Here is a 15,284-nt window from a genome sequence, read left to right on the forward strand (position 1 = left end):
ACAACTGGTAAGCCGTCTGTTTTGATTTAGCTTTTGTATCCTAAGAGAAATTCTCTATTTGGTTCACAACTTTTGTGAAATTATCTGCAATCTGTTCAATACTTTTATGTTTTTGTGTCCATCGAATTCCACACAGCAAAGAAATATTCGATGCTATAGCTGTTTTGGTCAAAAATTCTTGAAACAACTTATTTATAACTTTTTTTCTACTACATTCCGGAAATCTGCTAAATCACTTAAGTCAGGCACAACCAATTGAGGTGGTGAGAAGAACGTTGTGCAAACATTGTTTTTGGGTACCGAAGACAAATTTTTGTTGGCAAGCCTTCCTTCTTTTCCTGTCATAATAGAGCCGCCATCACTGGAGCCCAGAAGTAATATTAGTAAGAAAAAGAGCAACCGTCATACCCTTGCCAGCTGAATTTCCAGATTCGTTTTATACGAAGTTCATTTCACACTACACATGCTTAACCGTTACGGTTCCGTGATCAGCAGACTACACCTGCCAGGTTATTGTTAATGATATTTTGAGAGAGAATCGACTAAAAACCTGAGGGAATTGCACATGAGGCCAGAAGGTCCGTCCCTCAGTTTCCAGAATCATAACTGTAAAGTTAAATGTTGCTGCTAGGTGGGTTCCACAAGATCCGAGTGAAGAGCGGAAAGCAGGTCGCGAAATAATCGCGGAAGAATTGCTTAAACGTCGTTGAACAGGAGAAAAATTTCTGGAAAGAACTGTTACATTTGATGAAACATGGATATGATTGTTTATGTTGCTTTGTGGAAATTTTTAATGAAGTGTCCTTTTACATTAGAAAATATGGATTACTGCTATCATTTCATGGACATTTTATCTTATTGCAAGAGCTGCAGTTTGTATTCCGCCGGTAGTCGCGCAACGGCCTGCGCGAAAATTGGGCGTGGCTCACTCAACACAGCCATAGAAGCGGATGGCAGGGCAGCGCAGCGAAGGAAATACTTAGCTACGAAGTGTGTGCGCATACTGGGAAGCAGTTCCCACTATCGCGCCCACCCGGAAAGAGCAGAAGGTCTGTGACCGCCCGTCAGCTGCATGGCGCTCATGCAGTGAACTTTGTTTCGGACACTGAGCGGCCAAGGCGGGAGCAGGCACTGTGCTGATCTGCTCTGCTCTGTGGCTCAATTTGCACTGTTGCATTTACAAACATGAGTCACAAAACCCTGATCTGTGCTACCCTTCCCTGACATTCGTCGTCAGCGCTCCACTATGCACCTAGTCTATAGCGGTTGGATGGAAACGCACACCAAAATCAGTTATACTGATGTTGAGGTTCGAGGTCGATCATCGAAATCAAGCATTCCGGTGGTTTGGGGACTCAATCCTGTAGGGAACAGAAAACTACCTTATCATACAATTAGCTTACTTACCAGAAATGTTAATGTGTATCCATATTATTTGTACTGTATTTCTAACATAAATATCATCTTTACTTCTGCCAGTACCTCGTCTCCTACATTCCAAACTTTACAGAAGGTCTCCTGCGAACCTTGCAGAACTAGCATTCCTGAAAGAGGAGAGCTAGTTCTGCAAGGTTGGCAGGAGAGCTTCTGTAAAGTTTGGAAGGTAGGAGACGAGGTACTGGCAGAAGTAAAGCTGGGGGGAGGGGGGGGGGGGCGTGAGTCGTGCTTGGGTAGCTCAGTTGGTAGAGCACTTGCCCACGAAAGGCAAAGGTCCCAAGTTCCAGTCTCGGCCCGGCACACAGTTTTAATCTGACAGGAAGTTTCATATCAACGCACGCTCCACTGCAGAGTGAAAATCTTATTCTGGATAAATATCATCCTTTAGAACACGAAGGTTTACAGTTACATCTTAAATGAAATGTAGAATCAAATACAGTAGAACCCCTCTAATCCGACCTCGGATGATCCGTCACTCCGGTTAGTCCGACCATGCTGAGGCTCGCGAGCCTGTGCCGACTTGTCACTGACTTAACGCCTGTCGGGCCATTGTTGCGGTGTCTATCGCTGTGCATATTGTTATACTGTACGTTATTGTGCAGTTTTATCCTTTGTTGGAGTTAAAAAACGTCGTTGTTTGCTTTATTACGTGTTCTCTACAGTCGTTATTACTGTAGATTCATTGTGTGTACAGTTATCTGTTTTTCAACATGTCTGCATTCAAACGTAAACACGTAACTCTTTCACTAAATGAAAAATTAGCAGTGCTACAAAGACTGGACGAAGGAGTATCGCTCCAAAAAATTGCGAAGGAACTGAATGTAGGTGTTACGACAATTAAGGATTGGAGGAAGAATCGGAAAGACATTGAATCCTACACAGTTACGATTGATGGTGAAACCACTCTGAAGAATCGTAAAACATTAAAAAAAAAAACAAATTGAACTGCTTGATAACGCATTGTGGATGTGGTTTTGCCAAGAAAGAAGGAAAGGAACTCCAATACCCGGGCCAATCCTCAAAAGAAAAAACGAAGTTTTGCACAAAAAAACTGGAAGCCGAAAGTAAATTTGCTGCCAGTGAAGGCTGGATTGATCGATGGAAAACTCGTCATGGTGTCCGATTTGTTTCTATTTCAGGTGAAAAACTACCTGCCAATGCCGCAGCTGCTAAGGAGTTTTCTGTTAAGTTTCAAGAAATTGTAGAAGAAAATGAACTGTTACCCTGCCAAGTGTATAACATCGACGAGACAGGGCTGAACTTCAAGATGTTGCCAACAAAAACGCTCGCAGCTTCAAATGAATGCGTGGTAGGAACAAAACTTATAACAGATAGAATAAGCCATTCCTTGTAGCAACGCAAATGGTTCCCGCAAGCTCCCCTTGTTCGACATTGGGAAATCTAAGAAGCCAAAGGCATTCAAAAATATAAACTTATCTTCCTTGCCGGTTTATTACCGCAATCAAAAATCTGCTTGGATGGACTGCAACCTTTTTAAATCCTGGTTTTTCGACGCGTTTGGGCCATCGGTCGAAAAAGACTTGAAGCAAAAAAATCTGCCCGTTCGTGCTCTACTGCTGTTGGATAACACACCATCACATCCATCTGAGGAAGATTTGGTGAAAGGGGACATAAAAGCTCTCTTTCTGCCTCCTAATGTGACCTTACTCATCCAACCAATGGATCAAGGCGTTATCGAATGGTTAAAAAGGCGATATCGCAGAAAGGATATCAGCTCAATCTTGGAAAAATCTGAAGGAGGTCATAACTTATTTGAGACAATGAAATCCCTGAACATCAAAGATGATATCTACACAATCGCTGCAGTATGAGATGAACTGAAACCTGACACATTGCGGAAATCGTGGCGTAAGCGTTGGCCACAAGTTATGACTGAAAATGAATATACCGAAGATGAGCAAAACAACGACGCAATGGAAATCGTTAAAGATCTACAAACTCTGTAGCCGAACGTTCCTGCCAATGAAGTTGACGACTGGATCAACGAATGTGACAAAGACTGTGACACTTTTGAAGAGCAGCTCAATGACGACCAGATTGTTTCCGCTGTTACCCAGGGAAACTGTGAATGAGGACTCGGAAGGCGAAGACGAACCCCCAACCGGATTTCACACAACGATGATGCAAAAAACGCTTTTGACATCGCCCTTCAATACATCGAGTAGAATCCAACTTCAACTCCAATGTACGTTTTGTGGATAAAAAATGGAGGGACACTACAGCTAAATCTAGAATAACATCTGCTAAACAAAAATATACAACTTTTTTCCAAGTAATTTGTTTTCGTTTTTACCGTAAAAACAATGCATACAGTATAATCATTTCTTAGTTTATACATGCAGTAGTTTATTTCTTTGTAAAAAATTTCTTTTTTATATACAGTGCTATAAACATTTTTTTAGTTTACAGTATATACCGTTTATACGTTATTAAGTACAGTACAGTACTGTAATTTGTTTGTCGTTTTTCCTTTTAAAAGCAAAACATATTATAGTGTGTATAGACGTTTTTTAGTTAATATATTGTTTAACACTGTGTAAAAAACATCTTTTTGTATTACTGTAGACGTCTTTTAGTTCTTAAAACGTTTAATTTGTTGTACTAAATGTCTTTTTATATTTTTTGCAATAAATATGAGATTTTTCGGATAATCCGACCTTTTTTTCGTTCCGACCATGGTCCCGGTCCCGAAGGTGACGGATTAGAGGGGTTCTGCTGTAGATCAGCTTTTAACTTCAAAAATAGGCACACTTGATGTCTGTCGGTTACAGCGTCATCTCCCACCAATGAATGGTTTGAGTGAGCTGCACGTATTTTTTGGCGTTGAATCGAAATACACGATAAAAATGAGATGTTCCCATTCGAAAATACCAAGTCGACCCCTCCCACGTATGAGCGGTGGTTAGGATGTAGCACAGACATCTAGACCATTTTTCGTTTGATACGTCGTTTTCGAGATATTGCCTCAATTTGAAACAAACACCGTGTAGATTACACTTTGAAACACTAAAACTTGAAAGCTTTTTACTTTTATTTTGTATGGAATGAAGCGGCAAGTGAAAATTTGTACCAAGGCCAAGAATCGAATCCGGGTGTCGTGTTTACCAGGCAGGTGCGTTAGCCACTAAACCACTTTGGCACAGCGGTTCATACAACTGCACGGATTACGCTGGAACGGCTCCCTCCTCGACCCAAATTCTCACTGCCTCCCCAGTCTACTTTAAATTCCCCCTAACAGACGCAGAGAACTGCCGAGGCTGCATATGTTCTGGAGACCCGAGTCCGATTCCACTGATATAAATTTTCACTCGCCACTTCAGTCTATATAAATAAAACCATATTTGTATGAGACCTGTAAAGTCTATGAAATTGTGATACTGCACCTGGATTTCAGGCTGGATCCCCCATTTACGTTCGATGTTGAGGTGCTATTCCAGAACATGGAGAGCCTCGGCAGTTCTGTCCGTGTGTAAGGGTAAATTTAGACTGGGACAGCAGCGAGAATCTGGGTTAGGGAGGGAGGCGTGCCAGGGCAACTCGTGCAGTTGTGTGAACCGATCCGCCAAGGTGGCTTAGTGACTAACACAACTGCATAATAAGCAGGACACCTGTGTTCGATTCCTGGCCTTGCTACAAATTGTCACTCGCCACTCCAGTCTGTATATATAAAATTATATCTGTATGAGACCAGTAAAGTCTCTGAAATTGTATCACTTCATTTTACTTTTTTACCTTTCTTACTGTCACTTTGTTATCTCGTATGGTGTTACACTTTAGGACCACTCGGTGCATGCACCAAGAATATTCGTTGCCCACAAAATAGGGGTCAGGCTGATCAGCGGTGTCAGCTCGTGAACTTCCCATTGGTCGTTATTCAGAAGTCTCTGAATTCTAACTCTGCCACTTCTGTATAAATATTCCTTCATGAGATTTGTGTCGACAATAATGACTCATTCAGGATAAACAGCAATATCCATTCTGTAAACACCAAACGGAAAACGATGTGCAGTTGGATAGCACTTCCTGAAACATTGCTCAAAATGGTTCAAATGGCTCTAAGCGCTATGGGACTTAACATCTGAAGTCATCAGTCTCCTAGACTTAGAACTACTTAAAGCTAACTAACCTAAGGACATCATGCACATCCATGCCCGAGGCAGGATTCGAACCTGCGACCGTAGTAACCGCGTGGTTCCGGACTGAAGCGCCTAGAACCGCTCGACCACAGCGGCCGGCTGAAACATTGTACAAAAGGTGTAAACTATTTCGCAGGTTTTATTTTCATTAAGTTTCCAGCAGAAAAAAATGAGTGATAAATTTCAAGCATTCACATCCAGTTTGAAGTGTTTCCTTGTGGCGCACTCCTACTCTGTGTAAGAGTCCCCGCAACTTTTTTCCTTAATGTGTTATTTATTCGTATACTCCCTCACAATTTTTTTCGTATTTTGTTTTGTTCTTTCATTCTTTTTCATTAATTTTTAGTCAGCATTCTGTAAACTACGAACTGATTTGTTGCATGACAAAGTAGCTTTGGCTCGCATGGTCCTGTGGAGCCTCATAAATAAAAAATAAATACATAGAAACTCGAATCAACAAGGCAGAATGCTCACATATAAGAACTTAAAATCAGTTCGTCATCTCAGTCACGATAGCATACTCGAAAATAAGACAACAAATGCATATGAAGTTCGTAGTGTTTTTCGCTGCTACTTATAAGTCATGGAGTGTCGATAATTTTTCGTCTTATTCACAGCTAAGTGCTTCTGTAGAAGACCAACAGAAACAAAATCGTTTTCGGGTGGTGTGTAGTCAAACGAAACTTCAAAGGGCATCATTGTCGCTTTCGACTATTTGAACAGTAGACGGCAGAAAGATCTCAGATCAAAGGCCAAAAATAAAATTAATAAAAAATAGTTATCATCGAGGCCACGCTTCATCTCAGTTACCACAGTCTAACAGTCGCGACATTCCGTCACGTTTACTCCCAGCGATAGCAGCGCAGCAAGCGACACTTCTGGAAGCGATATCGAATGAGTGCTAACATGTATCGATTTTCAACATAATTCTTAACAATAGAGAATGTATCTAGTGCCATAAAAATCGACAATAATTAAAAAATTACACCACATTTGTGATTATTTAGTGTCCTAAGGACCCTCGGGGATACGAAACGGTGCATTACAGGAAGTTTATTTACGATTCTCTTCTGACGTACGGAAATTTACTGAGTAATGTCGTTTTCCTTTAATGACAAAAAAGTGCTAATAAACAGAAGGCCTGCCCTTTCGCAGAAAGACGTCGTACATCTTCCCTACAAAGTGGAGTTTCTTTCGCTACACTCTGAGCCATATCAGTGAATGTGGAACATAGGAAACCTACATGGAATGCAATATCTGCATTATTTAACGTAATAGATAAGCCACCACACCTGTAGCTTACGGAAAAACCACACAGATGTGATAATAAATTGTCAAAAGCAATTAAACTCTTTCCCAACACAGAAGAAACCAATTCCACACTTGTTGCTAAATCTGAGCCACAAATGGCAAGAATCATCAACACATTCACTTTTGAAGCAAAACTAATTACATTTACAAAAATATTAGTGTATTAGGGAGTCGACTGAAGTGTAAAAATGGGCGAATCATAAGCCACAATAAAAAATGGTGAGTGTCAAGGAAAGTGCCTACAATAATAACAAACAGAAATATGTGCTTGTCCTGCATGAAATTATTCTCTTGATTTCAGCACAGTAACGTGCAAACATACACGTTTCAGAAAATATTTCATCACGAATAAGTTGTAGCTTTCGTCATTGAATAAGTGTGATTCGGTTGTTTTTACATGTGTTTCGTTATAATTCATATCGCTTCATAATTTACTGACGCATATAATGCAAAAATATATCGATTATATCGCCAATCAAGTAGAAAATAATTAAAAAACCAACATCATGCTTACGACGCATATCACTGCTTTCTCACTGCTTGGAGCGCTCGTTTCGCTCCAGCAATCAGCTGGTAGCATCTTTCGCACCAGAGAGTGTCGTAATTGTGTGTATCATTATGTATTAGACTGTGCAGTTAACTCTAGGGAAAGATCACTGTTTTCTGCTGTTTGATGCAGAGATACTGCGTCGTTAGTATAACAAGAGACTGTGAATGGAATTTGTCACAACTGCTGTTCATCACCGTTTTGCGTAGTGTAAGGTTCTTTCTACATGTTAGACATGGAGGACGACACCATGGAGGCTCGCAGCACACATGAGTTTAACTTAAGGTAAGCAAACCACAGGATAACATAACATGTACTGTTAAAGAGAAACACAAGTTCCAAAAGCAACCACTTGAGCAGAAGGAAATGTAGCTAACGAAGCTTATGGGACAAATTCAGTAACGATGAAGCATATCACTCATCCGACTGTCGTCGCATATCCACGGGTTTCATTCTAATATACCAGGATGTAATGTTACTGGTAATTACTTCGTTAATTTTGGCCATATTGATGACTGAGACAATCCTGTCCGATTGAGTACTTTTCATAGTAGATTCACCTCAGTTTACTGTTCACTTGGAATATACTTGTTAACCAAAAACTGCAAAAACTTTAATATCGATGAGGATGCCCTGTGACGCCCTGAACGCATGACCAAACATTTGAACTGTTCATTTTATAATCTGTGCAAATCATTTGGTGACAAGCCTGTCCAGTATACTGTTACGGTGGAATTAATAATCAGGAGCGACATGTTTTCACCTAAACATCAACAGGAAACATTCTGCACTCCTACAATAAAGGTTAGATTTTATGTTTGTGGGAGTGACAAGTCGATAGTCGACAGGACACGGAAACATTCTCTTTGGGATTGAGGTTCTTTGGAGGAAGCGGTTAGTGTTCGTTTCCCACGTTAGCGTATGTATGTATTGTGTTTGTGAGGTGGAATAAAAGTGATTATTCCCAGTATAAAATCCACGCAGGCGTTTTCCTTTATGTAGTGAAATTACCCCTACATAAAGAGAATGTTTCCGTGTCCTGTCGACTATCGACTTGTCACTCCCACATATTTATAAATGAATCAATTAACAGTGAAATATACAGTATCTCTTTCAGACTATTACACCAGACAGAGCATATTGTAATACAAATTTTTTTAGAGATACTCTATTACTACTTTTCCTGTCGTTTATCAACACGTAAATTGCTTCATTTCTTTTCTCTCTAGTTTTGTTCACGGGTATGATTTCTCCTAAGGATTTTTCAGCCTACTTTTTATATGGGGGTACTATAAAGAATTCATTCGTTTTCAAAGCACTATATTCTCCGTATTACAACATGTACAAATACGATTGATGTACGAATACAACTGTAAACTCACCAAGCTTGCTAGTTGCACTCTGCAGATGTTCTGCGCGTAACCCCCTCTGATCACATGTGCAAGTGAAAGTAGAGTTCATTCCATACGTTACGTAGCTACAGCCTATCAATGGTCAACACAGCAGCATCAATGCGGTCTCTGAGCTGTTCCATTGTTTCTGGCAATGGGTTTACGTAAACATCTCCAAAATAACACGTCACAAGGCGTTAGGTCAGGCGACCTGGTAGCCAAGGGAACTAAGCCACCTCGTCACTGCCAGTGGCGGCTGGTGTGTAAGAGCACAAGAGCATGTGAACATCCTAACTTTCGACACGTTGCGGGTTTATCGGTTATTCCTTTTTTTTCCTTTATTGAGTTTCGATTCCCCCCGTAGGGGGCGGGCTGGCGGCAGCCTAGTACGCCGCCTTTCAGCCTGCACAATTTGCTTTAAAAAATGAAGATAATAATGAATAATAAAAGCAGGCGATGAAATCGGTGACTTAAATGGTAAAATGGCGGAAAATTGTGGAACTTAAAACATAAAACAAAGGATTGGTGATGCTAATAAAATACACAGGAAGCAGAGAGGTAAAATAATAGATAGACAATTAAAAAACACGGCGGCAATCTGGTTTCTGTTCGCAAGAGATATAAAAACCACACCCAGCGACAGCATGATTTCTGTTCGCAACACTTTGGAAAGACGCACAACACTGAACACTCACTTGAACACTGCACTAAAAAGTTGGCATAAATATGACACACCACACCCGAGGGCAGACGGGGGGAACCTGGAAAAATGATGGGAAAGAAAAGGGGGGCAAGGAGAGGAAAAACGAAGTGTGGAAAGGGGGGGGGGGGGAAAAGGAGCCGACGGAGGACGAGGACTCATAAGAGGGGGGAGGAGGCTGGGCAGAAATGAGAGGGAGTGGGGAAAGGCAGAGGAGAGGAATGCAAAAGGACTATTGGTTATTTTTCTTTGAAAGCTGTTAAACGTAACACAGACGCTAAGATCGGAGAACTACGGCACGTAAATCTACCGTGCTACTGCTCTTCTTGACTCCGTGAAACTTGGCATCAGGGTCGCGAGCACGCCTTCAGTTGTCCACCTTTTAAGAAGCTTCTGTGCACGCACATCTCGCGTGATGTAATTGCCTTATGGGCCAAATACATACGGATTTGATAAACAACGTGCACGATTCACGATGTGCACAGATAGCCCTTGCCACTCAACTAGAAGTTTACATCGGTACCAACAGGTGGTAGCACATGGGGGCAGACTTTTATCCCCGTTCTTTCTGCATAAATCCTGCTAGATGATAGCACTCTCCCCAGATTTGTTAATTTTCTCGTGCGTAGTATAATTAGAACGTGCGTCAGCATATGTGAAAGTTGTACTGAAAGTAAACCTGTTTTGTGGGTTTCCGAATGAGTTATAGTATATTAAGTTATGAATTTCATCATACAGTGATCCATCGAGACGCTGAGGCTCTTAAGGGAGTAAAGCACATCACCGTCGGTTGTGAGATTGTAGCATTTATTCATGCTTCTGAAATCTGTTGATTTTATGGTTATTTATTTATCGTATGATGTGTACATTGATTTACATTTATATACAATATTTTCAGGACTAAAATGTACAATCACAAGTTCGTACAATTTTACAGCTCTATGTCTAGTTCTTCAATCCACTTGACTGCTTCATCCGATGTACGATGAATGTCCATTAAAGTTCCTCTGAAAGTACGATGAGGGCAGTCAGCAACAATGTGATGAATCGTCTGTGAGGGGGCACCACAGTCACAATTTGCAGAGCCAACCCATCCCCATTTGTGCAGTAGATAGCCACATCTGCCTTGTCCAGTTCGAATGCGGTTAATGATCCTCCACTGACGCCTTGGAAGATCAAATCCTTGCGTCTGCTTGGAAGGGTCCTCGACTAGATGTTTATTGGCTACTGAAGACTGATCCCACTGGAGTTTCCATGAACTGTTAATGTTGAAAGCAGATCCTTCAAGGTCGAGTGCTGTGCGCCATGGTGGTTTCCTCGATTTCAAGCGTTGGTGTGTTCCTTGTACAATATCTTGATGGATGGGGAGCTGGGGGTTCTGCTGAATGTTTTTCCACGTCTTTAGGAGAGCTTCTGATCTTCTTAGGGCTGGAGGTGGGATATTGCTTAGAACCGGCAGCCACAGCGTGTTTGTGCTCCGAATACATCCTGTGATTAATCGCATTGCCTGATTGAGTTGCACGTCTATCTTCTTAGTGTGAACACTGTTGATCCAGGTTGGGCAGCAATATTCAGCAACAGAATATGACAGAGCTAATGCTGTAGATCTCAGGACGTTAGTATTGGCTCCCCATGATGTACCAACAAGCTTCTGAAGAATATTATTTCTAGTTTTAACTTTAGCAGCCACATTTGATAAATGCTGCTTGAAAGACAGAGTTCTATCTAGTGTTAATCCCAGGTACTTTGGTGTACTACAGTATGGCAACACTTGGTCTCTGAATACAACTTCTGGTTTGTAATTTGACTGTCTGTTACGTAGGTGGAATGCAGATATAACTGTTTTCTGAGGATTTAGGTGGAGGCACCATTTCTTGAAATATTTGTCTAAGGCTTCCAGATCAGTGGATAGAATAGTTTCAGCATCAGCAAAGTTGGAGCACTGAGTCACCAGACAAATATCATCAGCATATATGAATTTCCTTGAAGATGTTTCTGGTAAGTCGTGTGTATACAAATTGAAAAGGAGGGGAGCCAGAACAGACCCTTGAGGTAAGCCATCATTTAGTTTAAACATTCTGCTCCTATCATTATCTGAGTAGATCTGAAAGTACCTATTGCTTAGCATATTGTTGAGTAAGGCCGTGAGTTTACGACATGGGATAACACTCACAAATTTTAAAAGGAGTCCTTCTCGCCAGACAGTGTCATAGGCAGCAGATAGATCCAAAAAGGCAGCCACACTTACTGATTTCTTCTCATACCCATTTTCAATGTGCGTAGTGAGAGATAGTACCTGATCGTTACAACTTCTCCCAGGTCTAAATCCTGCTTGCTCGATAGGAATATGATGGTTGATTGTTTCACAGATTCTGTTGTAGATCAGGCGCTCAAGGAGTTTATAAGTGATACTTAAGAGTGCTATTGGACGATAGTTTTCCACTTTTGTGGGATCTTTATTTGGTTTCAGTATGGCTAATATTTTTGATTTCTTCATCAGATGTGGGATGTTTCCAGTTTGCAGGATGTTTGAAAGGAAGTTGGTCAACCATTTTACTGTAGCTGGTCCACAGTGAGCCAGGAATTCTGGGTATATTCCATCATATCCAGCTGCTTTTCCAAGTTTCATACTTTTGATTGCAGCTTTAGTTTCCTCTTCTTGAAATGGAGTAGAGAATTCGGAAGACTGTAGGGCTGCTCTTTTCTTGGTGTTCAACTGTAGTTTGATATCCCTTTTGGCTTGCTTGTCCTTTATATTCTTTGTAACTGACACAAGGTGTTTAGCATAGTCATTCAAATTGATGGCATTTTTTGATCTTTTTGTTGTAGGGTTTGAAGAGTCTAATTTCCTGTGATAGACCAGGCTTTTCTGCTAGAATGGGTGTAATCTAGGGACCCCACAGTTTCATGCCAGATCTTTCTTCGATTATCATCCAGGGACTGGAGGAGGCTTGTTGCATTGTCAGAGTTAGGATGGTCTTCATATTCTTTTAGTAACTCCTCACTCTCGGAACTCCAACCAGGGATATACTCTTTACGGTACCCTCTAGGAATACATCGTCTGGCTGCACCTTTGATAACCCCAACAAATCTGCTGTAGTTGTTGTACGTTGGTTTGATCCATCTGATATTGGAATCTGTTTGCTTTGCAAATTCAGTCCAGTTGGCTTTCTTGAAGTTCCACCTCGGTTTAGGATGTGATCGTACAACAGGTATAGACATCCCCACCTCCAATATAACAGGTCTGTGTTGACTATGTGGGAATTCCTTGAGCACAGTTCGTCGTACTTGATTTAGGGAATTATGAGACTGAGTTGTGAAGCACAGATCTGGGGTATAGCCTTGGGACCAGCGAGCTGAGTGGAAGGTAGGCAGATCTTTAGCATCGTAAATTAAATTCAGGTTTTCAGTTTCCATCCAGTCCTCAAGCGCTTCACCGTTGAGGTCATTCTCCATATATCCCCACAGGTGATGATGACTGTTGAAATCACCGAGGTATATAGTTGGATGTTGCAGAGACGGTAGAACGGGATTAGGCCAATTAGTCCCTGGGGGTTTGTACACGTTAACTATCGTTAGGTTTTCAATTTTAACAGCAGTTGTAAAAATGTCATTTTCAGAATTTTCTGACAGCAGCTGGTAGTTTGTTATGTGATTCTTGACGTAAGTTGCAAGGCCATAATTTTGATGGTGATTAGAGGCTATCAGTTTAAAGCCCGGTATTTTCCCCCTACTCTGTAGCTGTGGTTCATCAGCTGTGTGCGTTTCTTGAAGTGCGATGATATCAACTGCATATTTCTGTGTGAGCCTGGAAAGATACTCACATTTTGCTCGACTTATCCCTTCGATATTCAGTTGACAGATGCGCAGAGATGGTCCAATTCTACGAGCTTGTGGGTCCTGAATAGGACCGCACGTGTCCTTCGTCATTCTTTGACCGAGAGGTCTTTTCAGACAGTTCGGTCTCATCTTATCGTTGTTGCTTTCTTAGCACCACCCAGGGGTCACGTGTAGGGTATTTAAAGGTTATACCTACGGACGTGAAGCAACGCAGACCCCCGATTTTATGGTGAGTCAGCTTTATTTGTGCTATAGGTTCACACTGTATATATGAAAAAATTCACGGAAGTCTGTGCCACTGGTTTCTCTTATATGAGAAAGATATAATCTTTCTCATATAAGAGAAATTCACGGAAGTCTGTGCCACTGGTTTCTCTTATATGTAGTTAAGCGTGGGTTTGACGGCGTTGTGCTTATGGCCCTGATGGGTCTCAGCGCATTTGTATTCTATATGAACATGATATCTGTTATTTCGGACATGTCCGAAAGAACAGATACCATCGGTGACCATGCAGCTCTCTAGAATGAAATGATAATTAAAACAAGATCCTTAAGCTACCGACAGGCGTTGATATACACCAAAGGGGACAGTTGAAAATGTGTGCCCCTACCGGGACTCGAACCCGACATCTCCTGCTTACATGGCAGACGCTCTATCCATCTGAGCCACCAAGTGCTCAGAGCCTAGTACGACTGCTGGGATTTATTCCTTGCACGCTCCCCGTAAGACCCACATTCCCAACTTAATGTCCACACACTACATTCGTAGTGCTCCTGCCCATTACACACATTACTCGCGGCAGACAATCTTACCAAGTCCCGTAAGAGCTCGGGCAATGCGTGTGCATCCGCACAGAAGAAGGTCAATGGTTGGTTAGTCTTAACTATATGAAGATGGTACCTGTTCTTTCGGTGAGCCACCGAGGGCACAGAGGACAGTGCGACTGCAGGGATTTATCCCTTGCACGTTCCATTGAGACCCACATTCCCAACTTAGTGTCCACACATTACATTCGTAGTGCCCCTCGTATTATCTGTTCTTTCGGACATGTCCGAAAGAGCAGATACCATCGGTGACCGTGCAACTCTCTAGCAAAAATTGATAATTAAATCAAGACCCTTAAGCTGCCAACAGACTTTGATATACATCAACGGGGACAGTTGAAAATGTGTACACCGTTCGGAATTCGAAACCGGGATCTCCTGCTTACGCGGCAGACGCTCTATCCATCTGAGCCACCGAGGGCACAGAGGACAGTGCGACTGCAGGAATTTATCCCTTGCACGCTCCCATTGAGACCCACATTCCCAACTTAGTGTCCACACATTACATTCGTCGTGCCCCTCGTATTATGCGACATCCCACGCGTCCATAATTGCTATAGTGTCGCTCTATGAACACTCTTCTGAGTCTAAACACTTCCACTGGCCACCAAACTCCCCAGACGTGAACATTATTGAACATACCTTTGATGCCTTGTAACGCGCTGTTCAGAAGAGATCTCCACCGCCTCATACTCTTGCGGATTTGTGGTCAGCCCTGCAGGATTCATGGTGTCAGTTTCTTCCAGCACTACTTCAGACATTAGTCGAGTCCATGCCATGTCGTGTTGCGGCACATCTGTGCGTTCGTGGGGCCCTATACGATATTAGGCAGGTGTACCAGTTTATTTGGCTCTTCAGTGTATGTTGATCCAAAAGGCACGTACAACTGATCTGTTTCACTATGGAGCATTGGTAGATTACAAATTTTGTAATTTATTATTCTGGACTACTCTACCATAGAACACTAGATTACGTAACAGAACACTACACTACACTACACTACTGTACTTAGTATCAGACCCAAGCTGGATATCTCATTTGTCTGGATGGTTAGTCCCCGGCGTGCTGCGGTGCAA

The sequence above is a fragment of the Schistocerca serialis genome, chromosome 4 (genome assembly GCF_023864345.2).
Source record: "Schistocerca serialis cubense isolate TAMUIC-IGC-003099 chromosome 4, iqSchSeri2.2, whole genome shotgun sequence".
NCBI classification, from domain to species: domain Eukaryota; kingdom Metazoa; phylum Arthropoda; class Insecta; order Orthoptera; family Acrididae; genus Schistocerca; species Schistocerca serialis.